Source organism: Diceros bicornis, chromosome 1, assembly GCF_020826845.1.
Source record: "Diceros bicornis minor isolate mBicDic1 chromosome 1, mDicBic1.mat.cur, whole genome shotgun sequence".
Classification (NCBI taxonomy): domain Eukaryota; kingdom Metazoa; phylum Chordata; class Mammalia; order Perissodactyla; family Rhinocerotidae; genus Diceros; species Diceros bicornis.
Window position 1 is genome coordinate 81,033,696 of NC_080740.1, and position 12,863 is coordinate 81,046,558.

Sequence of the window (12,863 nt, forward strand, 5' to 3'; positions counted from 1 at the left end):
TTTTAAGATATATTTCTGCACCATCTATGCACTGGTCCTATCATTGCAGAGGGTTTTTTCCTCGAGACTAGAGTTGGCAGATTTTTCCTATAAAAAGCCAGAGAGTAAACATTTTTGACTTTGCAGGCCAGGTTTCTGTCACAAGTACTCAACCTGCTGTTGTAGCATAAAAGTAACCATAGATAATATGTGACAAAAATGTGCAACTGTGTTCTAATAAAACTTTATTTCTGGACATTGAAATTTGAATTTCATGTAACTTTCAGATGTCACAAAAGATTATTCTTGTTTTGATTTTTTTCAACTATTTAAAAATGTAAAAACAATTATTTGCTCCTGAGTCATACAAAAGTAGATTGCAATCAATAGTTTGCTAAGTGCTCCTCTAGACCTGCAGGTATTCTTATTCAAAGCTGCTTCCTCATCCCAGCTTCTCTATCACACAGACATCTCAGCTGTAAAGGCCATCTTTGAATGTTCTCTTTGCCATTGAATATCCTGAAATGTGTAGAGGGAAAGCAGAGTTGTTTAACTTATATTTATAGAAACTGATTTTTCTTTATTACTCCATATTTTTCTCCAGTTCTCTTCTTGTATGTGAGTATTGTAGTTAGAACTAATTTTCATCTATTGCTCATTATACAATACTATTAGTTTGATTAATTAATGCATAATACATCCTGGAGACTAATTTGTTTACTCCTAGTGGACTCATTAAGGCTTGCTGTATGAATGTGAGATTAGGTTTAAAAAGGGAATCACCTTAGAATGATTGACTCCCATGTCTGTTTAAAAAGAAAAAAATCTGACAAATGAAAATCAAGTAATCTATATCCCTCTCTTTAACCATAAAAGAGCATTGAAAGTTTCCTAACGCTATGTGCATATAACTTGACTTCCTATGGTGATATTATAGATTTGCATGATTTACTTTCAAAAATTGGTCATAGAAAAAGCCCATTAAAGCCGTGTGCTAATATTTTCCTCCATAGGTGAATAGAGCAATGAGGACCTGCATCTCTGCTTTAGTTCTCCATGCCAGTGCATATTTTAAGTTTGGTGTCTTGCCACCCATGTTAATGTTATTGCCCCCATGCAGGAATAAAGCAGCTTCTAATAAATAAGACTGCTGTTAGGTGAGCCCTAGCCAGCAAGTATTGTCAAAGGCAGGAGAACACATTTCTTGATGATATATTTTTGTACTGTTTTTTGCCTGTTAGGAATAGTTTATGCACGTTGGTAGGATGAGATGGTGGACGTAATAAATCGTAATCCTTCCTCATTTCTGTTTCTGATGTGCTGGTTTTGGCTGAGTATTTAGATATTCTGACAGAGCCACTATTCAAAAATTCAGAGATACGTAGATGTGTGCACCTGTTCTGTGCGTGTTTCTCCAAACTCTTATCTGTCACCCTGTGCCTCTTCCAAGGTCTTGCCCTTTGAAGAGAGCTGAAATTCAGTTATCAGTGGGGTTTCCGCAGTTGTGCATGCCTGAGGGTTATTTTAGTAAGAACAGGTTTTGTAATTAGAAATCTTGGTGCTGTGAGTGTACCACTGGGCTGAGTATGCAGACACTTCCCCTTTCATTGAGAAATCTCTGTAGAAGGTTTGAGGCAGATCTTCACAGCTTAATTTGCAGGAGAGCAAGTGTATTGTGTTTTTATTGCTTGTGCAGCGCCGAGTCATCTCAGAGAGTGGCAGTGGCGTAGTTTATAAAGAGTTCTTATTGTTGCCTGGCTTTGAGTATTTATGCTTTCAAAGATGTGGAGTAAACAGTTTGTGATAAATTCTCTCTGAGCCAAGGTTATTGGAACTCCTTCACTGGAGATATTTAGGTATTGGATAGGAACCCAACTGTTCTAAGCGGTTTCAATGCAATCAAGTCTGCAGGCCTGGGGTTGAAGATGACCTCCATAGATAGGCTGGCCTTGGGCGAGATTGTTAAGTAGGCAAAGTTCCCAGTTCCATTTGTCATTTCACCAGAATGCCCTCAGGCTGTTCCCTGCCTCCCAATAGTTATTCTACCCCTCATTTCATCAGGCAATCTCTCCAGCCTTCTCACTCAAATTTACCTGGTTGGTGCCCTGTTCCCCTAGGATCTGCATGATTGTGTGAAGTGGTTATTTAAGTGAAATCATTTTAATAACTTACTAAAAAATTCTGGCTTACTCTCCTATTCCTCTATATCGTCTTCCCTCGCTCTTCATTCATTTAACATATGTGCATTTTAGTAGGAGCCTACTGGAACCTCAGTGTCTTCATGGGATAATTCCAATAACAAATATTTCAGATATCACGGCAGAAAAGGGAGGAAAATATTTTGGAGGCCTTTTCACTCTTTTACAACTATTTTATAAGAAAACAGCTCCTGTGATGAGCCAATGCCTTCTCTAATAGTATCAGCCTTTTTTTTTTGCTGAAAAGGTTAACAAATATTAACAAATATTAAAGCTGACTTTCAGAATAATTATTTGGCAGGCTTCCTTGAGTCTTTGCAAATCAGTGACAAGTAAAGGGGCAGGAATCGCAGAAAAAACGAAGCAGCAGCTTTTAAAAGGCAAATTTGGGGGGAGAAGGGAGTGGCAAGAAGCAAGAGGCAGAATAAAATTATAACTCGATTTAGTTTTTGTATCAGCCAGAAAGGAAAAGATTAGTGGATTGGTTTTGTTGCTTTAATAATTATTTTATCTGAAAAGCTTCCTATAAGCTATAGACTAAAGAAGAAGTTGTAGAGCCATAGAGCTTTAGGGCTGGAAGGGAACCTCAGAATGGACCAACCTGTACATTTGGCCAAGCCATGTGTTTTAGAGGTAAGGAATTTGAAACACATAATATAAAATTGACTCATTCAAACTCAAGATAAAGAGGTATTCAATACAATATGGGAAATATTAGAGCCCCTAAAATATGGAAGAACAAAGTTTCAGCTTGAAACCAAGCAATCATAACAGTACAGTGCAGTGATTAGAAGCACATAGTTTGAAGTCCGATATGTATTGAATCCTGTTTTACTAGTTGTAAGACCTTGGACAAGGAATACTATTTTGCTACACCAAGCTTAGAACACTCACTTGTAGAATTCAGATTATTAAGACATATGAGGACCAAATGATGTATCTTGGTACAATCCCTGACATAATGTGGACAATCAATAAATACCTCTTGTTAATATCGCTGTTATTTAAGGAGCAATAATTCTCTGGCAACAGATAATAAATTGGGTAGCATTAGAGAGAAAAGCAAAGTGAAATTATGAAAGTGAGATCACTATGTGCAGTATCTATTATCTGCTCACATGTAGGTATACTCCAGAATTTTCTCAATAGTGAAAGATTTTTTGTTTCATTGTGAGTAACTGCATTCTAAAAAGAGATAAGAACAGAAAGGGAAGAAGAAAGCCCATGATTAAATTATATTGGGGTGATTTAGGGCAGGAGGCTTCAATCTAGGTACATGAACTCCTGAGTCATAAAGATTTTCTAAAGGGTCCAGAAGCATGGAAAGTTTAAAGGGACTTGATTCCCAAATCCCAACTTTTCTATGGATCCCTTCCTAAAATTGATCTGCCCAAGAACCCTGCTGTGATCTTTCTTTATCATAATTGCCTTATCCTAAAGTCACAAAAGAAAGCCAGATATTTTATCCATGCCAGTCCTAAATCTCCTACCAGTATTATTCCAGAAGAGAAAACAAAAGCAAAAACGAAAACCTCTGGGGTGACAAACAAAGGACATTTCAAAATGTACTTGTAATTGATGTTGAGAATCAAAATAGCAGCCCACCCTCACTGTCCATCTCATTGAGAGAGAGATTTACTCTCTGTGTTTAATAACTATTTTTCAAAAATTCATAATATGTGTGTTTTAGTCAATTATATATGAATGATAATTGTGATGCTAACTAAATTTGGAAGAATTTCTTTAATCCTTAAAGCCATATATTCATGACTATATATTATATTCCTGATATAAATCTAATCTTATAGGTTTTCTCTCTTAACTTCTTTAATTTTATATTTGGTTCTTTTTTCTCATGTTGAAATGCTTGGTTCCTAATATTACTCTATATATTTATTTGATTTATCCTACGTTTCATAATTATATCAACAATGCACTAAAAATAAAACCACTAAGTGAACTTTAAGACATTTTTGTAGTTCTTTTTCTTTTTGTCTTAGAATATATACTACTATGGATATATTGTCAGAGTAATGTATTATCATACACTTATATTACCTTATATCTGTATAATGATGAAACCAAATTTTAATAGAATTTTATTCATATTTTACTTCGATTCTAGAGTTATTTCTCATGATTCATTTGTTTTAATATACAAGTAAAATCATTTACATGGTTTAAAAGAGAAAACTATTTTAAATTTTTGTCAGAGAAATCTTGTTTTCATTCTAATTTCTATTCCCTTTATAGGTAAACATTTTTATTATTTCTTATTTCTTTTCCAGTGTTTATTTATTATCAAAATAAGCAAGTACATGCATATGTGTATTCCTTTTTTTTTCTTTTTGTGAGGAAGATTAGCCCTGAGCTAACATCTGTTGCCAATCCTCCTCTTTTTTGCTGAGGAAGATTGGCCCTGGGCAAACATCTGTGCCCATCTTCCTCTACTTTATATGGGACACTGCCATAGCATGGCTTGATGAGCAGTGCGTAGGTCCACGCCCAGGATCCAAACCTGCAAACCCCAGGCCGCCGAAGTGGAGCATGCGAACTTAACCACTACACCACCAGGCGGGCCCCGCATATGTGTATTCTTATCCCCACTTCTTTAAAAATTTCATTTAATATAACCTGGAGGTCATTTGCTACCAGGACATAAATACTGGTCTTCATTCTTCTTTACAGGTGTGTAATACACTCTTCGTGGAAGTATAGTAGTTCATTAAACCAGTCCTCTAATGCTAAACATTTGAATTGCTTCCAACCTTTTGCTGTTTCAAATAATTCTCATATGAATAACCATTTGCCTTGATATTTCATATCTGGATGGTTTGCTTTCCCTCCTGAATGAAGTCCTTGTAGTTAAGTTGCTGAGTCAAGGGGTTAATGCTATGTAATTTTGTTTGATATTGCCAAATTGTCCTCCATAGGAGTTACACCATTTTGTAGTCACTCCAGTAACATTATAGAGAATCTCTTCCTCTACAGCATTGTCAACAGAACTTATTGTAAAACTTGAATTTTTGTCAATTTAATAGGTGAGAGATTACATCTCTTTGTATTTTAATTTTTATATCTCTTATTATGAATGAAACTGATCATTTTTCTTCATATACTTAAGTGCCATTTGCTTAGCTTTTCCTGGAACTCTCTTCACATTTTTTGCCCAATTTTACATTAGGATATTCGACCCATTTTCTTCTGAATTTTTTTAGGAGCTGTTTATGTGCTAAGAGGATAAATTGTTTGCCTGGAATATAATTTCCAAATATTTTTCTGTTTGTAATTTATTTATGGTGTTTTATTTTTCTTTTAGGACTTAATATATCAGTGTTATCTTTTGTTGCTTCTGGAGTTTGAATGCTTAAAGCCCATCTCCATTCCTTGATTATAAGGTAATCCATTCATAGTTACATCTACTGCTTGTAGTTTTTAAAATCTTTAATCCATTTGGAAATATTCTGGAGTAAATTGTGGGATCTAGGTCCAGTTTTAGCATTTCATGAATGACTATCCAGTTGTCCCAACATTACTGATTAAAAAGTTTACTTCTGCTAGTGATTTCAGCTGTCACTGAAAACATACATAAGAATTCTGGACTTTTCTATTCTAAAACATAGCTATCTGACTATTCATGTGCCAATACCTACACTTTTTGAAAAAAAAGTACATCATAGAGGGTTTCTAGTAGATTTAAATTTCTGATAGGTCTATCCTGCCCCTCCTCCCAACTGCTTATCTTTTTCAGATTTTTCTCTTATTATTCTTATTTGGTATAGTTTTTTAACAAGGTCATTGTAATAAACTTGTCTAGCTCCAGATAATAAATTGCTATATTTATTGTGATTATAATAAATTTACTAACTTGGAGATAGTTGACATTTTTATGATATTGAGTTATTCTATCTAAGAATTAGTTTGGCCTTCCATTTGTCCTATTCGACTTTGGATCTTTCAGGAAATTTAAAAATTGTCTTTATATATATAGGCTTTGCTCATTTTTATCAACTTTGTTCCTAGCTATTTATTCTTTAAATTTGCTACTAGAAATGAGGTTTTTCCCTTTCATTATCTGTTCTAACTCATTATTGTTTGAAGATATATAAAATCTATTGATATTTCATGTTAATTATATTCTGCTATTTTACTGAATTTTTATTGTAGGTAGTATTTTTAAATCAATGCTTTGGGAATTTTTTAAGTATATTATCTTATGATTTATACACAGAGGTAGTTTTATTTATTCTTTCCAATTTTAAGCCTCTAATTGTTTTCTCTGGTCTGGTTACATTGATAACATCATCAACAAAATATTTAAAAAGCATGGAGTTAGTGAGCATTTTTGAAATGTTCCTGTCTTTATTGAGAATTCAGCCATTGTCTCCCCATTCAGTAACATGCTGGCTTTGGGCTAAAGTATCTATTGTTCTATTTATCCATATAGATAGATATTTGACTGATAGATTGATAGATATGAATAGATTTACATAGATAAACATAAAGGTGTTAATGAAGCATCTATAAATTCCTCTTCTATTGAGTAATTTTGAGAATTTTACTTTTCTAAGTATATTGAAATGATAATATGATTTATCTCCTCAGATCCACTAACACAAATATCTACTGGTTTGGGGATATTTTCCCCCACTTATGTGCGAATTGAAGTGGGTTGGCTATATTCATGGGTAATGGATCATTTCCTTTACTCTTCTTGTTCACTGTTATGGTTTCCTTGAGGATTGTAGGATTAAACTTAGGCATTAAATGAGGCAAATTTAGATTGTAGGATTAAATTATCCTCTGGGTACTTGGAAGGCTTGATAGATTTCTTTTTGTTGAGTACTATATTTGTAATTTTTTTTTAAAGGAAGATCTCTTTGAGTTCATTCTCTAGAGGTTAAACTTATAGAGATAAATCACCCAGGTGAATGTATAAGAACATTGTGATGTTCTTTTCCTAGAAATTATGTAGTCATGATCTTCTTCCCATGGAGCGTCCCAAACAACTTACATTTGCCTTTGAAATATCTTCTTCCTTGAAATATCTCTAAAGGGTTTTCAGCTCAAAGTCCCAGTATGAGTAGGTTCTCTCCTCCAGGAGAAATCTTCTCTAAGCTTCCTTAGTGACTATCTATCTCCTGAGTATATACAGTATCTTAGACTTTTTTTTTCTTTAGTTCCAGTAGATAAATATCCTCTCAAAAACATATATTGAAAACTTTTTAAAAGGTCCGAGTCATAAGATTAATTTCTTTTTTACCTACTCTCTAAGTTTTAAAACCTACAATATACAGATATTTCTATGTGTAATTATTAGCCATATTTTTTAAAATAGGAAAGCTAACTCTGCTTTCTTTTGAAGTGTTTTGCAAATAAGCCTTTGGTTAAATATAAAAACAAAAGTTTCAAGAAATTCACATACTTTATGCAGGGAATCATTAAAAATTATGCAGCTATCCCTCTATTGAAATGATTACTGCTTCAATCAATTATTACATAATTTTAAGCCAAATAATTCCATATTCCCATAAAAATCAATTTTTTACTTAGCAGATAGTTCAAAAAGTGTATTTAAATTTTAGAACCACTGAATTACATCCCTTATAAAAGATTTATCACTGATGAATATTGAAAAATTGCTAGAGAACTATTCAATATTACTGGAACATTGCTTTATTTTCACTGACAGTCAGATTTTTTTTTTTTTTCTGGAAAAGGCAACATATTTTTCATTTCTTTAAGAATTTAACCTCTTGTGACCCAGCTTCTAAACCAGCCATTGGAAAATAAGAGTGGTCAATGCCCATCTTCCGAAAGAAACAAAACAGCTTAGAACAGATTTTAAAAGATTTTGAAGTTTGTGGGTTTTTTCCTTCATAATGTGAATCCAAAAATCTTCTGAGAATAAATCCTGTTTTCAAGGACTAGTAGAGGTCATCTGTGGCATCGAAAAAGTAGAGGTGGGAGTGAGGAGAAATGAAAACATTTATAGACCTAAGCCCACTCATAAACATCACTTAGTATGTTTATTATTTTATCAGATGGATGTAAGGTGAAGAAAGAAAACTAAATTTTACTAGCCACCTATTATTGGCCCTACCACATAGTCATGTTGTTAATCCTCATAAGTGCACTTTGAGAAAGGCATTCCATATTTTTGGATTAAGAAACTGAGGAAGACCACAGGAATTATAGTAATTTTGTCAAAGGTGACCCAGCTGGTGAGCCATCTCACATCTAAGTCTGAACGTGCATGTTTGTTTGTTTCCTGCTCCTAAGAGTATCTTGATCTTTTAAGACAATACTCTCCAGACTTCTCTCATCCACATAGTACCATCGCATGTTTTGCCATTGCAACGTACCACTTATAGAATTACTTAGTGTTTCCCCCTCTTTACATTGACTTTAGATCTACTCATTTTGTTAACTTTGCCTTGTTCCAAGAAGTAAGAAGCAAACATAGATATGATAGACTAATTGTGTTTTTGTGCGTATATTATAATAAATACACAATTTTTAATTTGTGTTATGTTCATCCATGCATTACCTAAAATATTTTCACTGGTTTTGTACTTACCACCTTTTCAGAACACTGTACTGGAAAGAAATGTACTGTCACTAAGATGCTTTTCTCCTTAGCTCATTTTCAAGAAACTGATCTTTCCTTGGTATTGGGCCACCAGCGTCCCTTGGGCTTTTCCTGCTCTAAAGAAACTATTAAGCAGAATAAAGTAAAAGCAGGAATATCAGTAATCTAGTAGCACCTCAAGAGAGTAAAATTATAAAGGTGAAACTTAGGAAGATGGAATGCAACAAGCCTAAGTAAGGATGCAGCTAACTTTGCTGTGGACAATTCTTGAGGTCCTGACAGGAGGAGAACTGGCCTATGGCTTCCCTGAAGCAAGAGGAAACATGCAGACTGTGCACGTCTCTCCCAGGTTTAAGTGAGTAAGATGGTGGAGAGATTCCAAGGCTTGCTCTGGGGAACCTAAAACGGGTCAGTCTGGCTTTGAGCATCCCACAGATTTTAATGATCCCATCCTCAAAGGAAGAAAACATAAGCAAAAAATTTTCAAACATGAATAAATTTAACTCTATTCAAGCCAATTTAGGTTTTGACCATTGCAGTTCTGGGAAGCCAATTCAAGCAGTCCTTTAAATTAAATGATTTTTGGATATTATTTAAGGTTTCCATGAAGAAAAATCCAGAAAAAACAGGATAATTGTTCATGAAATTATAAATTTTCTATGTTTGTCACCCTTCTGTTTCTCCATTCTTAGAATAGTAACAAAAACCTGACAACAAAAAAATGTAGTCCTGTATTTTTTATTTGGATGTTGTTATGGACTGACTGTATGTGTGCCCCCCAAAGTTATACATTGAAGCCCTAACCCCCAATGTGATGGTATTAGGAGGTTGAGGCTTTGGAGCTAATAGGTTTAGATGAGATCATGAGGGTGGGGCCCCATGATTGGATTAGTGTCCTCATAAGAAGAGGAAGAAACACCAGAGCCTCCCCCTCTACCATGTGAGGATCTGGGGAGTAGGTAGCTGTCTGCCAGTCAGGAAGAGAGCCCTCACCAAGAACCGAATTTGCCAGCACCTTAATCTTGGACTTTTTTCATCCTCCAGAACCATAAGAAATAAATGTCTGTTGTTTAAGCCGCGTAGTGTATGGTATTTCGTAATAGCAGCCCGAGCTGACTAAGGCAGGTGGCAAGGAAATAGCTTGGGGGAGAGTGGGGCTTGGGAGGTTGTTGATTCAGAAAGTAGAACCAGGTGCAAGACTAGTGTCCTGGAAGAGAGATTGCAGAGAATAGCTGGCTTTGAAAGGAGAAGAAATCTGGCAGAATGGTTGGGGATGGAGTAGCATGGCAAAAGGCCAAGGGCAGAGAAACCCCCTGCAAGGTTTAAAATGAGAGAAGTGCCTAGGGGTTTCTGGCAGCTTGTGTGCAAATTTGAGGTGTAAGAGAGTATGAGATAAAGCATGGCGTAACGGTAAAGTACATGAACTCTGGCCTCAAACTGTTTGGTTTTGTGTCTCTGGTCCTCCACTCACTATGTTTGAGACCTTGGAGAGTATAGTTCATCTCCTTGCCCTCAATTTTCTCATCCTCAAAATGGGGAGAATTAAAGTTCCTAATTCAGTGGATTCTTTCCATCAAGTGAAGTAATACATGAAAAATGTTTAGTGTTTATGTCAGCTCTTTATAATCAGTATATTTCTGTTAGCTAATATAATTAACATGAAAGTATTCTTACCGTCATACTTAGACTGCAGAATCAAAAGGTCATGAATAGAAAATTGCCTGGAAAGAATAGATATCGGTGACTTTTCATAAATGGAAGAAGACTACCAAATCTCCTTAGGGATATCAACTGTTTATATTTATTCCAAATGACAATAATTAATGTGAACTGAAAAAAAAAAACATAGATAATTTACAGATGGTCCTGGTTACTTGAAAGAACTGCTGGTGTTTATAAAGGCAACTTCGTTTACTCATCTGTAGCAGATGTTGGATTAATTTTTCAGTTAGTGGTGATAGGTTTGAATTTATTCATTTACCACTGTTTCTAAGAGTTAGCATTTTGTCTGTAACTTCCCAGAGTTCATGGTATTGTGAAAGACTGAAGCCAGTTGGGGTTTCCAACATCATACTCTTAACTCCCTGGATCAACTAGCACCAGAGATTGTAATAATAGCCCTTCTTGCCTTATAGGCAAACCCTCAGATAGCCATAGGCCAAATAATTAATTTTTTTTCCATCCTTATTTAAGAGTTCATGAAGAATCAAGATACACTATTGCTTCTTTTTCTCTTCTTTAGTTAGCAAGGAGATAAAAGAATAAGGAGGGTGGTTTTAGGATAGCAGCATCAGAAACTATACTTGGTTGAATACTCCCGAAGTGTCCCCTCAAAACTGATGTCCACCCAAATGACCTCCTTATTTGGAAATAGAGTCTTTGCAGATGTAATTAGTTAAGATAAGGTCACACTGGATTAGGGTGGGCCCTAAATCCATTCACTGGTGTCTTTATGAAAAGAGGAGAGGACACACAGACCCACAGACTCAGAGGAGACAGAGACACAGAGAAGAAAGCAATGGAGGCAAATATTGGAGTGATGTGTCTGCAAGCCAGGGAACAGCAAGGATTGCCAGGATCCACCAGAAGCTGGAAAGAGGCAAGGAAGCCTTCTTCCCTAGCACCTTCAGAGGTAAGAACCTTCACGGCCCTGCTGACATCTTGATTTTGGACTTCTAGCTGGTAGAACTGTTAAAGAATAAATTTCTGTTGTTTTAATTCACTAAATTTTTGGTAACTTGTTATGGCAGCCCTGAAAAACTAACATAGAAACCCTTTTCCCTCAGTCCTGCATGATAAGGAATGAAAGATACAGCAAAGAAACATAAGTTGACAGCTAAGAGTTAAAATATATTCAGAACAGATTTGTTATCCGGGTCTTGTGACTTCCTCTATATCTTACTGATTCTCAAATATCTCTTAAATGCCTTTAAGTCCTGTGAGAAATGCTGAAGTTCTGTTCTGTTTTTGTTTTTTTTAAACACGTTTTGTTTCATTGCATTAAAGTGTTTCTTATGTCTAAATTATGGCTTTCATTGCTATGCACCAATTATTATTTTAAAACAATTTCGGTTCATTTTCCTTTATGCATATGTCATTAGAGTCAGTGAAAAGAAAACTTCAAAATATTTGTTAACATTGAAATTCTTTCTGCTTCCCCCATCTATCGCCTATCAACCCCAAATTTTTGTTATTGTGTGTCTTTCACAAGGGCAACTTCACAAGATAAGGAATAGTCTTAAAAGAGAAGTGCTTCGATCTTAAAACATAACTCTGTTTAAAAATTCTGTTTGATGACAGAGATTCTTAGAACATTATCTTTAGTATTCTCATTTTTAAGGGATTGAGGTTGTTTGTTACTGCCTTGCATATTAGGAATAAATTGTTTTTGATTTGCTCCACAGTTTTATTTAAGGAACAGAACAATAAATGTTTAAGTAGTAAAAGATAAATATAAAAAATATTGTCAGGGTAATTGAGTTATGCTGAGCCATAAGTATACATTTTGACGGGAGTTTAGTGATATCCTCTCAGAGAGGCCCTAGGAATGGAAGTTTCAGGAAATAGTAACGTATGTTATTTGGGTGGTAGGAGCTTGCCTTAGGAAAGTTACCAGACACTATGGTGACACTAATCAGGAAAATACAAAGGCAGGCTGATTTCATGGGTAAATGTACATTGTCTTTGGGGGAAATGTGTTTCATTTACATAATCAGAGTAAACCACAGTGCTATCACATTCACAGGAGAACATTTGTACCTCCGGTGTTGTTTTAGTGTATATGAAATGCAGTGCCATCTTTTCACTTATATCGTATTGTCCATAGACTCTCTAAAGGTTCTACCAAAATAATTACCATGAATTTTCTGAAATCTTTCATTTTTATCATGTTGTCTTGAAAATGGCCCTCAAAAAGCAATTCCTTTGGTTTCTAAGCATTCTCTCTAACATATCTTGGCAAAGGAAGAGGAGTGACTGAGTAAAAAATGTGAAATATAAGGGAGGAGGGCAAAGCCAGTTAGGTTTACTTAATAGCCAGTGTCTTCCAAACACTAGTGAATCTCTTTTTCCTAAGCTCACAAAAAGATTCTCAG

At 35.1% G+C, this 12,863-nt stretch overlaps 1 long non-coding RNA gene across 1 annotated transcript in view; it reads left to right on the forward strand.

The window, feature by feature from the left end:
• Positions 1 to 5,507: 5,507 nt before the first annotated feature.
• Positions 5,508 to 12,863, forward strand: part of LOC131408602 (uncharacterized) — a 149,169-nt gene continuing 141,813 nt past the window's right edge. The window contains exon 1 of the long non-coding RNA XR_009220795.1: positions 5,508 to 5,575. This is a non-coding gene — a long non-coding RNA (uncharacterized LOC131408602). The remainder of the gene's footprint in view (positions 5,576 to 12,863) is intronic.